The sequence below is a fragment of the Pinus tabuliformis genome, chromosome Q (assembly GCF_031772625.1).
Source record: "Pinus tabuliformis cultivar Carrire ecotype Pingquan chromosome Q, CPIR1, whole genome shotgun sequence".
In the NCBI taxonomy this organism is placed as follows: Eukaryota; Viridiplantae; Streptophyta; class Pinopsida; order Pinales; family Pinaceae; genus Pinus; species Pinus tabuliformis.
The window spans coordinates 715,304,136-715,323,312 of record NC_142296.1 but is presented as its reverse complement, the minus strand read 5'-3'; positions in this window follow the sequence as shown (position 1 = coordinate 715,323,312).

Genomic DNA, 19,177 nt, shown 5'->3' with positions numbered 1-19,177 from the left:
CCAACTAGCATACACATCTGCAAATTTTAATTCATAATTCTGCAGCTATTCCGGACTTTAGTTATACCGAGATCATAATATTTACAAAACAACACATGCGTCAGTATTCAGATCTAAACTATACATGATCAAACCACATAATGATAATTCATTCCAAGCCTTAAGATTTTGATCCATCATTAGATCTTATCCTTCGTCAACCACTAAGGTTCATCCTTGGTTCAGATCAAGCACAGCACCATAAGCCAATAACTTGCATACTATATCTCACACTTCATCAGATATTCGATACTTGCACACCTAGCCTAATGATCTTCTCCTCCTTTTATAGTTTTAGGCCTTTCTCAATACCATGGACCAATACCTTGGACCAAATACCTATGGTCAATACCTCGTACCAGATACCTTGGACCAATACCATAGATCAAAATACCATGGACCAAATACCTCAGACCAAAACTTAGTTTTCCAAGATATACGTGTTTTTCCTTCTGTGAAAGTGTGTGTGTATGTATAAGCTACTTGTGGTCAGTGAACCTGCATGTATACACAGCGTGGTCAAGGTGAACCTATGTATACCTCTCTTTCTTCATTCTTTGTAGTCTGATCTGTAATTATTTGTTGTTAAGTTGATGTACTGTGATCTTTCATCTGAGTGAGTTGCCATCAAGGAAAACACCTGTATCATAACGCCAACAATCTCCCCCTTTGGACTTGATGGCAATAACAAGACCAAGTCACTCTCCCCCTTTGACATCAAGGGCAAAGGGTCATGCTCCCCCTTTGACATACATTATGCTGGTCATGTTCCCCCTTAGTACATGCTGAAGTCTGTAAAATGATTTTCTAAAAGAATAACATGACTCTATAACTCAACTATGTGAGGATGACCTTCCTATCACCAATGACTCATACATACATCCATCTCCCAACCAAGTGGGGATATACCAAATTTTATTCATCCACCCAACCAAGTGGGGATATACCAATTTTTTATACATGACAAAAACAAGAAATATTACATCACCCATCCCATGTAAAGTGGGGATACAAATTACATCATTTGTCCAAGAGGACCATTTCAAATATATGAGAAGACATATCACACCCTAGAATTTTACATGACTTGAGTAGAAGATGGTATAAATATCTGAAGCCATAGCTGGACTCAACAACCATAATGCCAACAATGTTGAATGTACATGAAGGCTAATGCTCCCCCTGAACCAGTGCTACCCGTGCATTGTTAACAGGTCAAAGATCAAGGCATCTTTTTTAGTAAGATAAAATTAATAAACAAAGCATATTAATCATCAATATCAGTCAAAGCACCCATATTAGAGCTTGCCCCACTATTTTTTTTGTCTGAAAAACATATACACTCCTTGACCCATAGAAACTCGCATGTGTACGCGACTACACTTCAAGAAACACATGTATAATCACCTTTCTCTAAAGAGTTTGATTTAATAGCAGGATGATGCAACAACTACTCCCAGCTTTTTTCTAAGATATTCAAATGTTTCTCTGGGCATTGGTTTAGTGAATATATCAGCAACATGTTATTTGGAGGGAACATATTCTAATTTGACCTTTTGTTCAAGCACTTGTTCATGTAGAAAATGGTATTTGATGGGGATGTGCTTGGTCTTAGAGTGCATGACTGGATTCTTTGAAATATTGATGGCACTTGTATTATCGCATAGAATGGAGATGGGTGGAGTACATGTGATCTGAATGTCTTGCAATGTTTGCATCATCCAAAGTAGTTTTGTGCAGCAAGATGCAACAGCCACATATTTTGCTTCAGATGTAGATAACAAAATTGAACTTTGTTTCTTGCTGAACTAAGACACTAACATAGAACCCATATAGAATGCACCACCACTAGTGCTTTTTCTGTCATCAACACTTCCTGCCCAATCTGCATCTGTATATGCATGAAGAGTAAGATCTGTATCTCTAGGATACCATAAACCAAAGTTCTATGTTCCTTGAATATATTTGAAAATCCTGTTGACTGCCTGAAGGTTTGATTCATTTGGATTTGCTTGGAATCTTCCAACTATTCCTATTACATGCATGATGTCAGGTCGGGTACCTATTAGATAAAGCAGACTGCCAATCATGGATCTGTAAGTTGGCTGATGTACTGCTGCTAATTCATCATTTGAGCTGAGACTGCATCCTGTTACCAGTGGAGTACATACAGATTTAGAATCTTCCATGACGTACTTTTTCAAGAACTGTTCGAGATATTTGGTTTGTGAAAAAAAAATACCATCTTTATTTTGTTGAACTTGTAGACCAAGAAAATAGGTAAGCTCACCAAGCAAGGAAATTTCAAATTCTTGTTGCATTACTGAAGCAAAATTCTTACTCATGGATTCTTCATTGCTACCAAAAATGATATCATCAACATAAACAACAATTATTAGAAATTTATTAGTGTCAATCTTTGTATATAGATTTCTATCTACTAACCCTTTTGAAAAACCCTGTTGGTAGAGATATTTGTCAAGACGGTAATACCAGGCCCTTGGAGCCTATTTTAGACCATAGAGAGCCTTTCTGAGTCTGCATACAAGTTTTGTATCATTTCCAAGGATGAATCCTTCTGGTTGTTCAATATAGACTTCTTCTTCTAAGTCTCCATTAAGGAAGGCAGATTTTACATCCATTTGGTATACTTTGAATTTCTGAAAGCTAGAAAGAGCAAGAAACATCCTTATGGCTTCAAGTCTAGCAACAGGTGCAAAAGTTTCTTCAAAATCTATACCTTATTGTTGAGCATATCCTTTACAAACAAATCTGGCCTGTTTTTGAATATCCATTTAGTTCCTATGATATTTTTATCATGAGGTCGAGGAACTAATTTCCAAGTATTATTCTTTTCAATTTGCTCAAGTTCTTCATTCATGGCCTTGACCCAACATTTATCTTTGCATGCTTCATTTACATTTTGAGGTTCGATGGAGGATAGTAATGTTAAATATCTTGAGGCTTCTGTAATATTTCTTCTTGTCTGTACACCTACCTCGTTTTCCCCTAAAATTTGAGTTTCTGGATGATTTTTCTGAACATACCTGGACGGAGTCTTTTCTTCTACCATTATCTCTTCCTCTGGTGCTTCATTGGTTTCTTCTTCAGAATCTTTGTGATTTGATGTGGGAAAATAATCCCCATCTTCTTCATTGTCATAATCTTCAGTTTTTATTTGTTTTGGATTTTTGCATGCTTTATCAACTACAACATCAATACTTTCAACAATTTTCCCAAGTCTTTTATTATAACATTTATATCCTTTACTTTGAGAAGAGTAACCAAGAAGAATACCTTCATTTGCTCTGGGCTCAAACTTACCAATTTTTTCATCAGTCCTTTTGATATAACATTTGCTTCCAAAAACTTTAAATTATTTTACAGTATGAGTCTTACCATACCAAATTTCATGTGGAGTTTGAGTGTTGTTTACCCGAACATTTGCTTGGTTGAGAATAGTTACGGTGGTGAATGTAGCTTCACCCCATAAGGTTGCAGGTGTTCCAGATTCATCTAGCATAGCTCAAGACATTTGTTGAATAGTTCTGTTCATTCTTTCTACCACTCCATTTTGCTGAGGAGTCCTTGCGGTGGAGAACTGCCTTTTTATTCCATGTTGTTCACAAAAGTCAAAGAATTCATCGAAGGTAAATTCCCCTCCTCGATCAAATCTGAGGCATTTGATTTTGCGATCTGATTCATTTTCAGCCAAATCTTTGAAGGCTTTGAACTTTTCAAATGCTTCATCTTTATGCTTTAGAAGACCTATCCAAAACATTCTAGAAAAATCATCAATGAACAAAATAAAGTATTCTTCTCCATGAGGTGACTTTTTCCTTGATGGTCCACATAAATCAGTATGGAAAAGTTCAATAGGCTTACTAGCTGACCCTTCCTTTTCAATGAAGTGAGCTCTGGTTTGCTTACTGAATTGACATGGTTTTCATATTGTATTTTCAGGGATGCTGATATCTGGAAGATCACGAACAACCTAGAATCTGCATGCTTCTCTTATTTGAGAAAAGCTTAAATGTCCCAATCTTCTAGGACACAACCATTTTTCATCATTTTTGGTTAGATATAACTGTTGTTGTCCTCCCTTGAGTATGTATAATTTTTTTGGAGTTCTTGTACCTTTGATCATGGTTTCTCCTATATCCAGCTCACAAACAACACATCTGTTTGATCGAAACACCACTTCATTTCCTTGATCACACATTTGACTGAAACTCAACAGGTTATGCTTTAGACCATCTACATACATAACATTCCCAACTTTAACCTTTTCTTTCAATAAAATAGAGCCTTTACATTCTATGATAGTAGGAGTGTCGTTTCCAAACGAGACATTCTTTTCCTTTTCTAAGGCATTATATAAGTGAAGTTTCTCTTTGTCACATGTCATGTGTTTTGAGCATCCACTGTCGATGTACCACTGATTTTCTTGTCGTTCTGCATATAAGGCTATACCACATCTTTATGTTTGAGGTTTTTTGCTTCTCCATATCTTGGGATTTAATGGAGTTTGCTCCTTTTGAGATGTTTGCCGAAATTTGCTCCTGCATTCAGATTCTTCATGGCCAAAGTTGTTACAGATTGAGCTTTCTATATCATTTTCAAGAAAAGAAAAGTTATTATAGGAACTTTTCTTGATGCTTGTCATATTCCTTTGATTTTGTGCTTTTCTAGTCATGATGGTTTTGTAAGCAACACATTAAGTAGCTTTCTGTCCAAAATTATGACATGAGAAAAATTGACCATTAAAGAAGTTCCTGTGATTATCGAATCTATTGACCTGGTGATTGTAGTTTCTATTGATATTCATCTTTGGAGAAAATTGAGTATGGTTTACCTGAGGTTGGTTGTGGCTTCTGTTCATCCTTGAAGCAAATTGAGTCTGATTTACCTGGTGATCTGCTTTATGCCTTTGCTGACGATTATCATACTATTCATTGTTCCTTGCTACATCAAGATAGCTTTTAGTGGAAGCTGATGACTTCTGTGATTGAGATGCTTCTTCAGTATATCCAAGACATGTCTTTATCAGAGGAGAACGCTTCACTTTGATAATTTTATTTAAGATTTCTGATCCTTTAGCAAATCTAAGATTGAGAGATTTCATTTTCTCAAGATCCTTTCTTAGACCCACAATTTCACATTCTAGTTTTTCATTGTGTTTTTATTTTTCAGCAAGTTGGTAAGTTAGGGTATCTAAAATCATATTCTTTTCTTCTAAACATATTTTGAGTTTAGATATTTCTTCATGAAGTTTGTCTTCTTCTAAAGCATCCCAAAATTTATCATCGGCATAAGCCATTAGAAGTCTATAGTCATTAATATTTTCATCTTCATCATTATTTGATAAACCATCACTATCTTCATGAGTATAGTAACTCTTTTTACTTACAACTTTTTTCTATTCCATTTTTCATATTCCTTCCCTTTATCAGATTTATCTTTATGAGGACATTTGGCAGCATAATGACTGACTCTACCACAAACAAAACATTTGAAGGGTAGTTTACCTCTAAATATTCTGGAACCTCGTTGAAGCTTCTTGACAAAGTTTACTTCATCTTCTTCTTCTGCAATATATCTTGATTCATTGAGTTCTTCCTTTCCTTTTCTTGAAGCTTTAAATGTGGCTTCTCTCATATATGATGGACCTCCTTTTCTCATCTAAAAGGCAGTTAAGATTCTGTGAAACTGTGTCATAGTGATAGTCTGCAGATCTTGTTTTTCTTCTATGGCAGACACTTTTGATTCAAATTTAGCAGATAAGGATCTTAAAACTTTCTCAACTAAGGTAACTTCCTTTATATATTCACCCAAATTCTTCATACAATTGACAACCTCATCTATACGTAAGAAGTAACTAGCTATACTTTCATCATTGTGCATCTTAAGAGTTTCATATTGAAATATGAGAGTTTGAAGTTAGCACATTTTACCTAAGAGTCTCCTTCGTAGCTTAGAACGATTTTGTCCCATATTTCTTTGGCTGATTTGAGCTGCATAACTTTGACAAACTCCAATTGTGAAAGACTTCCCAATAATGTATTGACAAACCTGGCATTGTTTTCATATTGCTTTTTACCTGCCATATCTGTAGGAATTGCTGATGGAAATGTATATCCTCCTTCCACGATTTCTCAGACATTTGTTCCAAGTTATTGTATATAGGTTTTGGTTCTTATCTTCCAATAAACAAATTTTCTCCCATCAAAGATCCGCAGTCTGATGGATCCACGCTTTCTAGATTACTCATGATGATAGATCTACCTTCAAGCGATCAAGCTTCTTCTAAAGGACCTACTTTGATACCAATTGTTGGAAATAACACTGAGAGGGGGGGTGAATCAGTATTATTAGGTTAATAATCTTATTTCCCAAACATATTTGTATATGCTACTTTAGCTAAGTGAACCAGCGTGTACACGCGACTGTACCTAAAGAAACCACCGTATATGCAGAGAACTTTTGATTTACCCAATTTATCATGCATTGAACTTTAACCAGTATATCAGATATTTATTAGACAGTGTAGTAAAATCAGAATAAAGCATCACACATAAGCAACACACATGAACACCAAGATATAAGGTGGAAACCCAATGTGGGTAAAAACCACCTGTTGCTATCATATCTATCTTCTTTTAATAATAAGAAAAATTGTTTACAATCTTATACTAGCGCAGACTTATACCAGTACGTAGGCTTCTACCTACAGAAGGTTCTTCTCTCATTCTCCAACTTCTACTGGAAAGGAGATACAACCCCCTAACTCTTGTACTAGCTGATATATTTACTAGTACGTAGGTGCTACGACCTTCTTTCTTCCTTCAAGGATCACGTTTCATAAATTTTCAGACTGGATCCATCAATAACATCATAATTCAATCATCAAATATATCTGCATCAACCAACTATTGAGACTCAACCACAACTGAATCAATCAATCATTTTGACAACCCATCATTAAATCACAATCAATTTAATCATTCAGAATATTGTCACCACAATATAGTAACCAGAACCCAGAACTCTACAACAGCAAATAGAAACAACTTAAACATACTTTATGAGGTATACGCTACTTCCATGTGTCGAACCTACATGTATACGCTACTTCCATGTGTCGAACCTACATGTATACGCACTTTTATCAAAGCCAACCAGCATACACATATGCAAATATTAATTCATAATTATATAGTTATTTCGAACTTCAGTTATACCCAGATCATAATACTTACAGAACAACACATGCATCAGTATTCATATCTAAACTATACATGATCAAACCACATAATGATAATTCATTTCAAGCCTTAAGATCCCGATCCATCATTAGATCTTATCCTTCGTCAATCACTAAGGTTCATCCTTGGTTTAGATTAAGCACAGCACCATAAGCCAATAACCTACATACTAGATCTCACACTTCATCATATATTCGATACTTGCACACGTGGCCGAATGAACGTCTCCTCCTTTTATAGTTTTATGCCTTTCTCAATACCATGGACTAAAACCACTTAGGACCAATACCTTGGACCAAATACCTAGGGTCAATACCTCAGACTAGATACCTTGGACCAATACCATGGATCAAAATACAATGGACCAAATACATCAAACAAAAAACTTAGTTTTCCAAGATATATACGCTTTTCCTTCTGTGAAAGTACGTGTGTACATATACGCTACTTGTGGTCAGTAAACCTGCATGTATACATAGCTTGGTCAAGGTGAACCTGCGTATACCTCTCTTTCTTCATTCTTTGTAGTCTGATCTGTAATTCTTTGTTGTTAACATGTTGTATTGTGATCTTTCATCTAAGAGAGTTGCCATCAAGGACAACACCTGTATCATAATGCCAACACTTATATCTCATTTTTTAAACAATCGGCTTTCCCTAGACTGAGGAGTGGCAAGGAAATATTTGACTCAGGGTTAAACTCATCCCACCAAGGGTTGTATATATCCATATTTGGTTTTGGGGGGTAAATATTAAGGTTCTTTATTGCCTGGCCATCCGAGATCACCATATATCCCGACCTACAGCCTATAAATGCATCTGTAGTGGCTAGCCAAGGTCTCCCTAGGATCAAAGGATATCCCCCCAAAATAGATTTAGGTTGCAAGATAAGGAAGTCAGCCAGATACCTCCAAGAAGCTGTTGCAATCACTATATCCTCTAACATCCCCTTAGGTTTAACACAGGACTTGTATGCTAATTCAAGTATAGTAAGAGTATGTCTAAGTCCCTATAGCCCGAGAGCAACAAAGAGGTCCTTTGTCATTACATTAATGGTAGCCCCAAGATCAATCAATGTGTTGGCTATGGGCTGATCATTAATGTAGACAGTGACCGTAGGATTTCTTGGATCATTGTACTTAGTTAGGAGAGCCTGAGCAGTCATTAATTCAAATAATTTCCCCATCACATGTTTGGTGGAAGGGTCTTCAGGATTCCTCCCAGGTTTCTTAATGCACAAATCTCTCACTGTTTTAGCATAAATAGGTACTTCTTTAAGGGCTTGTAGCAGAGGAATTCGTACATGAAATTTTTTTAATTCCTTAAGAAAATTAGATTCGAGCTGTGAAGTCATCCTAGGTTCAGCCAATCTCTGAGGATACAGAGATTCCTACGTTACAACAGTCGAATCTGTTGTTACAGGTGTATCAGCTTTCCCCGAGTTGGTTATTACAGCAGTAACAGTTCTTCGTGGCTCGGCTGTTACAAATGTAACAATGTCCTCTATATCAGTTGTTGTAGGTGCAATTGCTGCCTCAGATCCTCTGGCGTCTCCTCTGGATGGTTCACATTCCTCCTCTGTAATGATAGGGGAGTGACTTGTTTTAATTACCTTGCCCGATCGTAGTTGTATTTCATTCAGTCCCACAGGGGTAATAAGGTAGGTCTGGAAGGTAGTCGGAGCCTCTATGCCCTGAGCTGCTTGATTTATTTGGATTTGGGTTAGGTTTCATAGGTAGTTGGGGTCACACAGGTAGTTGAGGAGAAGGATCTTGGAAAGGAGGTAAACTATAGCTTTTGCTGCATGGGTATTCTAGGCATAGATGAATTCTGGGTATTTTCTCTCCAATTTTGGTTCCAAGGATATGGTTGAGATTGAGGATATTAAATAAGAGGAGATCGAGACCATGGGTTCCAAGGTGAAGGAAATTGTGCTGAAGCAGGGGTAGGATATTTCCACGGATATTGTTGAGTATTATATTCATTATTCCACGAATTGAAGGAGGAAAATTCCTGAGACATACCTGGAGGTCACGGTTTCCATGACCTTAGTGCGATGAAATAAGAGGACTGCACTTCCTCGCTTGATTCTTTGATTACTGAATTTAGTCTAGGAAGCTTCGGACATTTCCCTGTCGAATGCTCCAGCTCGCAAATATTACACAAGCTGATGTTGTTCAATTCCCATTCTATCAAAGGATGTTTCTTCCGAAAATTCGGGAAGAACACAACTAGAGGTGTGTCAGCTTCTTCTTGTGTCTTCTTAATCCGTGCTGTCATTATCTAGGCAAAGAGAGTACTGAGGATATCGGTCTTGAAATTTTCTAACAAATTCTAGATCTCTACTCTGGTTACTCCTCCGCCTGTAGATTTTTGTATTCGAGCAGAGTCATCTCGAGTTGTACTCCTCCCCTTGGATGATCCTCAAGAACATCTTAGGTAAATCTTTATAATTTCAGTGAATGGCTCTTACGATATATCCCCTTTTCCTAATAGGTTCAGGGTGTAAAGGCGGTCATCCCTCATTCCCCTAATAAATATAGTCTTTAAGATTTCCTGATCTAATTCGCTACGTTTATACCTCTACATATTATAGTGGAACCGTTCCACATAATCTCCTAGGATCTCATCCTCCTTCTACATCATTGTAAATATATATTCCCTTAAATCCCTAGTTCTGCAATAGTCCTAGTACTTTGATAGGAATGTATCCTTCACATCATTCCATGTTCGAATAGAAGCAGAACCCAATCCCATGAACCATCTCAAGGCTACCCCTTTTAAAGTGGCAGGGAATAATTTTAATTTCTGTGCATCTAAGGTATAATCATAACTTTTGCATAAGACATCGAACTCAAATAAAAAGGCGTCTGGATCTTCCACATTCATCCCCTCGAAGGATGGTAAGGATGATAGAGGAATATTTTTCATAGGCTTCGCCTCTGATATCCCCAATTAGAAACTCAAAGGTGGTGATAATAGCTTTTGTTTTATCATTGTTGTCCCCCATGACCAATTCTTCTAATCCTTGTTGTTGCAGACGTCCTTCAAACTATTCTTGTGATGGCCTTGTAGATGTGATCAGTGCCTCAGATACCCCTGGGGCTAGTTGTTTCACCACACTGCTTGTATTTGGATATTGATAAATCAACAGGTGCTTTTCCATCTCAGGTGTTCGATGTTCCCCTTAGTTTCCCCTTGTCCCTTGGTACTCAAGTTCTAGGTACTAGCTTCCCCTTCCTACTCATGAATTGGATTCTTGATCTTAGGGGTATGGGTGCTACTTTTAGAATGATATGGTCCTGAGATAGAGGAATCAGAGGTCTCTACTTTTTTTATTGGAGTAACAGCTTTCTGCGGCCCTGTTTTCCTTTCACCCCTCTAATAGTTGGATTGTTCTTTTTCTACCTTGGAGATTGGTTCTTGGATAAATGTCTTCCTTCCCAAATCTACACTCTTCCTTTCCTTTTTATGACCCATTTTTCCTGTGACTAATTAGAGTGGGGGGTGATATTAGTATCTATGTAATTCCTACAATTTCACACATGGGCCCTATGTGTGTATTAACTCACACCCTAAGTGTCTCAGTCTTTGATAGTGGTGAGCCTGCCCAGGTATGTTAGAGTGATGCACAGGTTCTTACCTCTCGTCTGACCACCCAATAATTGAAGAGCTAAATACATGCTAAATAAAACACCAAAATTCCTTAAGTGCCCTAGTAATAACAATGGTGAGCCCGCCCAGGTATGTTAGAGCGATGCACAGGTTCTTACCTCTCGTCTTACCGCCCAGCAAATGTGGACTAGGAACACTCTATATCAAATAAACATTTTGGCTAACTGTATCATCAACTGCCATCCCTGGCAATGGCATTAAAATGTAATGTTTTTTTAATCAATCTTAATTGACCAAGACTGCAACATTTAATTTTCAACCCAGGGTAGGTCTTGTTGCTTCAATGGAGTTGGCACTGTCTGTGCTGATACACTCCAACCAAGAATAAGGAAATGCAAAAAATAGTAAAATATGTCGTTGATATAAATTGTTGAATGAATCCATGCATGTAGACATAAAAACATTCTACAGAACTAGTTCACTCTTCTTAGCTATTAAAGTAAAGGCACGCCACACAGGAACTAATATCTACTCCAGCTAGTTACTACCACTCTATTGTTTAACTCAGTGTAACAACATAATGTAAATGGTAACAACAACGAATGTAATCCACGATTTATATAGAAAAAGCAAGAAGCCATAAATCAATTAGCTAAACTAGAATATACACTACCTCTATCATTGTTATCTATGCCAAAGAGGAGGGCCCTTACTCCTCAACAGGGCATAGGAATAACACAAATGTAATTAATGAAACAGCTAAAGAGTAGTAGCAACATCACCGTGTTGATTAATGTTAAGAATAAACTTAGAATTACAGAAGTAGAGTAACATTACTTTTCTACATGCCATGTCCTTGTACATAAAAAATAAAGTTCCTTTATATTTTTTACAACCTGAAATTAGAAAATAGATCAGTCATGGGAATCTCACAATTCTCATGCTGATAAAAAAAAAAAGTAGTTACAACCTATTTCTAAATAAATATACATCAGTTATGATTGCAACCACTTGCGTATTGTTGCGTCCAAAATAAACAATCCCTACTGTCGACAGTTATGTGGAATAGTACCCACATTTTCTAGCTTCATCGCAACAACATCAAGTGAATGGTGGTTCGGGATGTCACAACATCACTGGCGATAGCACTTTTGCCATGACAACAAACTCTTGTATCCACGCATAGTGTAACAACATCCTGTAATAGCATACAGTGTGTAACAACAACCTATATCAACATCCAATGTGTAACAGCAACCTGTAACAACATCCAGGGTGTAACAATGAACCATTCTACCCTCCTCTGCAGTTAATCTGTGCTGCATGTCTACTCCATAGCTTTGTTCTCGCAAGCCATCACCTGAAAAGAAGAAGAGCTTCCCAAAATAATTCTTCAATACTCTCCCAGTTAGTGACAAAAAGGAATAGAGCCTCGTATTATTTGGTAAAATACAGCAAATTAACATGACAGTAGAATAGGTTAAAAAGGTGAGAAAACAAAGAAATGGATCATGTAATGTCATAGACCTGGAGGATAGAAAGGTCAAAACTAGGAAAAGAATGTGCAGAAAATAGGTAAAACACCACACCCAACACTTACATGTAAGAGTACTTCTAGTGGAGCCATTTTCAAAATAAGGCCTCAAGTATGCACATACCCAAATTTGAAAAATGCATATTAATAAATAGTAGGGTATGAGAAGCCAACTTCCTTGGAAAAATGGTGTCAAAAATTGTTGAAGTATGGAATCATGTTGCAAACAAATGATGGAGTGAAACCAATCTTCAATATATCCTTTACTTTCTTAATTTCCCATAGCCTTCATATCATGAAGTTCTTGAGTTTTTAAAACAGCTTGTTGATGTAGACTAGAAGAAACCTCATTTTCTTCCACAACTTCTACAATTTTTAGATTTGAGACATTCTCAATCTCAATATAAGTTTTCTATAATGGTGCATGTGAGATATAATGGGTGGGAAGGGTAGGTGAATTTTGAAGTTCAACACTATAAGCATGTTGTATTGGTTTATTATGGTGAGGGTGTGGAATGAGTTGAGCAGGAAATTGTGTAGGACATGGAGGATTTTTTGATGTAGTTGATTGGGTTGTGTGGATGTTTTTGATAGACAAGCAAGATGTTGTTGAAAAGCTGGAATATAATATGGATGATGTGTTTGTGCTACAATATGTGGGAGAGTATCCATGTAATCATAAGATGAACCATGCCAAACTTGTAAATAAGATTGGTGAGGGTTATATTGAGATTCACATGGTTGCCCTAACATAGGAGTATTCCATAATGGATTATGCAAGTAAGAAAATGGAGAGGTATTGTTTGGAACCATACATGTAGGCCATGGTTTCCATGGTTTTGACCTTGTTGTAGCTTCCCCATCTCTTTGATATACTACTTCCATCCTATATAAGGAACAATGACTATCTATGAGATGCTCCTTTTGGTAATGAGGGGAAAACACTTCATCAAATTCTGCCTAATTTTTCTCAACCTACAAAACATGCAATTGTGAATTTAGATAGCTAATAAAATCATATTTAAAATTTTCGAATAAAACATTGATTTCAGCTCTTATGTCTCTTGTTCTTATAGTAGGCTTGGAAAAGAAAGAAGAAACTTCTCTAGAATTCTTACCATCCTTGGAGATTCCTCTTGAATACCTTATGCATAAATCAAAAACATCATCATATGATATCTGAAAAACATCGCCTTTTCCTATCATATTTAAAAGTTCTAAAAATTCGTCTTTCAGTCCTTTAAGAATGAGTGTTTTTAAGATCTCTTTTTCCAAATACTTATGCTTTAATTTTTTAAGGTAGTATCAAAATCGCTCTACATAGTCCTCCAAGCTTTCATCTTCCCCTTGTAGCATATTGAAAATATCTTCATGGGCCTTACAATAGTCTTGGTAATTCTTTAAGAATACATTCTTCATGTCCTCCCATGTTTGGATGTAGTTCCCACCAAGGCTCATGAACCATCGGAGAGTTGCTCCTTTTAGAGTAAGAGGAAACACTTTCAACCTGTGATCATTAGTACAATGATCATATCCTCTACAAATTACTTCAAACTCAAATAAGAATGTATCTAGATCTTCATTTGAAAAACCATGAAAATTTGGTAGAGAAGATGGGGGAATTATGTGCATTTGTGTCACTCCTCCTAAATCTTTGACAGAGAATTCAAAAGTAGCAATGTGAGCCATTTCTTACCATAATAGAAGATGTTCTTCTTGTGTTTCTTTGAGGCTCCTCCTTCAAATGTTATTGCAAATTGGTTAGTGAAATGGGTGGTGCTTACATCACCACTTGAGTGGGATGATGAGATTTTTTTTTTCAAAATTCTACCTCAAAAATTCCTACTTCTATCAGTGCATACTATATTATCTAAGTCTGACTACTGAGGGTAGAGCCATCATTGGTTCCCCAATATGCGTATGTAGGTTCTTACCTCCCATCTTCAATATCCATCTCTCACGAAGTCAGGTATGCATCTGCAACTATATATTAGTGTAGTAGTGATATTTGACTATCTCCCTAGCAAGGGTGCCAAAATGTTGGGTAAAATTAATTACTTAATAAATAATTAAAACAACTAATCACCTAGACATTAATTGTCAACCCGAGGAGCGTCTTTTTATTTCAAGGCAATCAGAAAAATATATGCATAAAAATATCAAAATCTAACACTGGTTCTATATGATTGTGTTATATACTATCAAGCTCATTCAACAAGAAATAAAATGTAAGAATTGAATAATAAAACTAAAATTAAAAAGAAGAAAGTAAATGACAAAAAAAACAATTATGCTAATCACACAACTGGAATCATTGCTAAATTAAACCATACATTGTTGAATTGGAAATTTAATCTATTGCACCCAGCATAATTCAAATGTGAATCCAGAGTAGTAAATTAGATGAAATCTAGAAATTGGATGAAATAATTGTTAGAGCCTAGATTTACCTCAGGCTAAAGAAAGGCAAATCTAGGGTAACCACAAACCAAGCTTAACCTAGTAGCTAGCCTTACCAGGTCGGGAGAGGGCTCTCTCCTGATGAATCCTAGTTGGGATTATTGGATTAGGTAAATATTTTAGGCTAGGTATAGTAGCTTGAAAGGTTTTGATTGAATTTTTTGGTCTTTGTTGGATCAGATGGAGCTGGGAAATTTAGGTCTGGGAAATTAGGTCAAAATGCAGAGTGTTCTATAGGGCAAGGTAGGTATAGGCTTTAGCACTTGAAATTGAGTGAGGTGAGGTGTCTAAGACTGGTGAGGAGATGAGGAGGGCATGTAACAATCATGTATCCTTCGCAAACAACAGAATACATAGATTATTGAATGATTTCCCAAGGTAGAGAACTGCAAACAATGAATTCTACCTATCTATCTTGATATCATTCAGTTAGAAGCAATGAAATATATGATGGCATACATAAAACATGTAAAAAACTGATAACAAAAGAAGAAAATATGAAAAAGCACCCTACCACAGGAATCTCATAAAAATAGCTGCAACTCCTATTAATTTCCTTGCCAAATTGCTTACAATGATGTACAATATAGTTCAGAGCATCCAAATGAATCCAACCCTTGCAAATGAGAAAGAAAATACATAATATAGACATTACAATCCATCATCCTAACCATCAGGGGTCGAAACCATGAGAAGAGGAGATGTTTCAACCATTTCTAAACAAGGACCAAGAATATAGGCAGTCAAACAACTTGTCTCTATAAGTAGGGAAACTGATTCATTTGCCTCAAAACCACCTCTAACTAATAAATATACCCTCTAACACTATTTTACCATTACATTTACATGCCATGTCATCAATTACATCAGTGAAATCATCAATGAGGAGAGAGAAACTAAATTCACAATCAAAACAGACGAATTTTGATTTTCTGAGCAAAATGGTCAAAAGTGCAGTGCCACTGGTCCTAAGCATAGCGCCACTTTCCACCTGCTTTTGAAGGTCTTCCCCTTAGCCAAATTGAACCCGTGATAGCTCATTGGAAAGGTCTTCAAGTTTGGTTTCTGAAACACTTTGAATTTGTGAATTTGGGGTCATTTCCCCCTCGAAACTTGAATCTCCCAAGACTGCTTCTGTGTGTCCAAAAAGAGGCAAAGAGGTCATTTTTTAGTAGTTTTTGGACCTTTTGGTGGACCAGATCTGCTCCAAAACTTCTCAAAATTTCTAGGGTCTATGTCCTCATCATGTTGAATCCAAATATGTCAACTTTTCCTCTAATGGATGCCCCAGGAAGAATCTCAGCGCCAGTGATGCTGCACTCCTGGGCAAAATTTCTGTGTTATAAATTACAAAATTCCAAAAATGAAAAAATTTGCCCAAATTTGGAATGGAACACTACCATCAACTGCTTTTATGTACTGGGGAGGCTTCAACCAACATTCTCAATCCATCATGCTTCTTTTTTGCTTCCTGTTACATAGTAATTTGTCACCGTCCCTGTTCCCCTCTCCCGTACATTGGAGGACTCATTCCGGGACTTGTGAGAAGTGACATGACCTGAAACCACTTGCATTATATTCCTCTAAGTATGAGATTCACATACCCTGAAGACATCTCCTCTAGAATACCCATAAAAAGTCCTCTTTTTTCATTGGCGCGGTTCCACAGTGTATTGCCCGCGCCAATGGGGGAAATCCTCTAAAGAGGGCGTGCCAGTGGCGCTCTGTCTCAGAGTCGCACTCGCGCCAACCCAGTTGGGTAAAGTTTTTAACAAACAAACTTTCGAAGGTTCTCCTTAACCCATTCACCAACTGAATCCGTGTTGAGCTAGGATGGTTTGGCTTCGAATCTCCATAGAAGGGAAGTGGTTTGCAACCTTTCATGGAAGCTTCTAAGTGATAAAGCTAATCCCATGGAAATTGTGATTGATCTTATCTCCTTCCCCTCTATCTCTAAAAGCTTGTCTCTATGCCTTGAGCAAGCTAGTTCCAGTTCCAGCATAGTGATAGAGAATACCAGGAGTTCAAGAGTTTGAAGCTGCAAGAGCCTTCTTTGCACCCATAAGGCCAAATCTAAGTGAGGAGATTCTTGTCACCCAAAGAGAGAGAGGCTTGTTTCCCATCCCAACAAGCTTTACAAGACTTGTGTAGCTAACTACCCAGCCAAAGGAGGATTTGACATCAGAACTATGGTTGTATTCTTCTTTGTTATTTATCAATAATAGATAACTATCATTATGGTTCCACTCTCATTGTGCTATGTTTGATGTTGAGTTATATCTTTTCTGACTGATATATAATTGCATCTATTGGATTTTATTATTGTATTCGTGTTGTTCTTCAAGTGTCCAATCATGGAGATCGTGGGGATCGTGACCAGCCGAGGCAAAGGAACTAGAGCGACGTCTCTTCTACGAATATTAGCGTTGGAATCCAAGTAGGTACTCATCATCCACCTTTAATTTGTAATTAGGAACTTGCGTGATAGCATTGTTTGATTGTTGCTAGACCCAGTCTGGGCTAGTAGGGATCGCCTCTGTCCACAGATGGGATTTACCTCCACAACAAATTGGCGACTCCGCTGGGGAGTTATCGTGTTGTTTGATTTGTAAAATTTAGACGCAACCTGAATTACGGCCAGATAGCCTTCGAAACGCTATTGCTTTGCATTAGCGAAGTAGATCAACGCCACTTCAATCAATCTCCGGTTTGGTTTACGAACTAAACAACTTGGAGTTTGTCCTGTCTCTTTGGTTTCTCTTGTTTTGATTGCTTAGATAGCTTTCTGGGTTGGATGCTCTGTTTTCTCTTGCTGCCTAGTATGTCTGGATACTGGCGACCAAGCCGTGGACTGCTTTTTTTATTTTTAAGCTAGCAAACTTGATTGGCGCTCTTTTTTGCATGACAGTCGCGCCAATTGGCACCACTTGCCAGTGTACAGCCCGCGCCAATCCTCAATTGGCGCTAGTTTTCCGCCTGACAGTCGCGCCAAGCCTGTGAACTTTTCCAGTTTGCTTGTTTGCAGCCTTCCAAGCTTGGGTTTTGTGTCTAGCTACACCTTTTTCAATCACTTGAGTGTGTCAGAGTCTTGTTTCACTGGTTTTGAGTTTTTTTGGCAAATTATTAAATTTGATTTCCTTTGATCATTACTTAGAGGTTTGTCTCAGTATTTTCACAATTTTGCATCTTTTTGCTTTTGTTTTTGCAAAAAAAATTCCCCCTCATTCGTCAGGGGGGGGCTAAATTGTGTATGAGTGTTAATCGCCTTTGATTGTTTTTATTTTATGATCTTTGGAACTCTCACCTGTTTTTCTTGATTCGCACTTGATTGATTCTTAGATTACAATCATCTTGTGTTTGAGAATTCTCTTGCATAGATCACACTTGCACAATTAGAATTCTCATTTTCAGGATATGAATGAAAAGTGTGCATAGATTACATTTGCATACTTTGGGTGTTTGCCATTTTCTATCGATTTCACGTTTTAGCCCTAGGACATCTAGTGGCTTTGCGTGTCGAATTTTTGGTCTTCTATCATTCCAGTCGACTTTATGGTTACTTTCTTGCACTTGTTCAGTGATTTTTAAACTTTTTATTGCGTTATTCGAGTGATTCTCTTCTTTTCGCTTGGATTTCGCTTGGCTTCGTTTTGGGCTTAGATTACATGGCCCATTGAGGTCTTTGAGATCTTTTTTTTGGTTTGAAGGACTGCCTCGGTGTTTTGGAGACTTGATTGCGTTCTCATTGAGTGAAATTTGTCTCTTTTACTCGGTGTTATTATCTCTCAAAATTTGTTTAGTGCATTCTGCCATCAAAAAAGAAACAAACAATCTCTTTTGCTTTGCATTAGTTAATGAAAAATAAAGCTTTTCGTTGTTATTAGCAATTAGTAACTTTAGAGAAAAGTTTTGTTAATTGCCATTAGTTACATTAGATTTATTGTTGATTGTTTATGGTCATTTTGTTTGATTGAAAACTTCTCAACCCTCTCGTAGTTAGCATTCATCGAACGAAATGATATATTTTGGCATATAGCTTGCATTTAGGGAATTGTGAGGGATTACATACGGTAGGACCTGGAAATCGAAACCTAATCAAAGATCAACCGTAAAATGAACTAAATGAACTTAAAAACGCATTGGAACATAACGCTCACTGTTTAGAGGTCTAGGCTAGAGACATGCTCCGGCGTCGTTAAACCTAGTCACTTTTGTTTCACTTAAGGTTGGGTGATTCCTCCTTCCGTGACGCAACAAGTGGTCT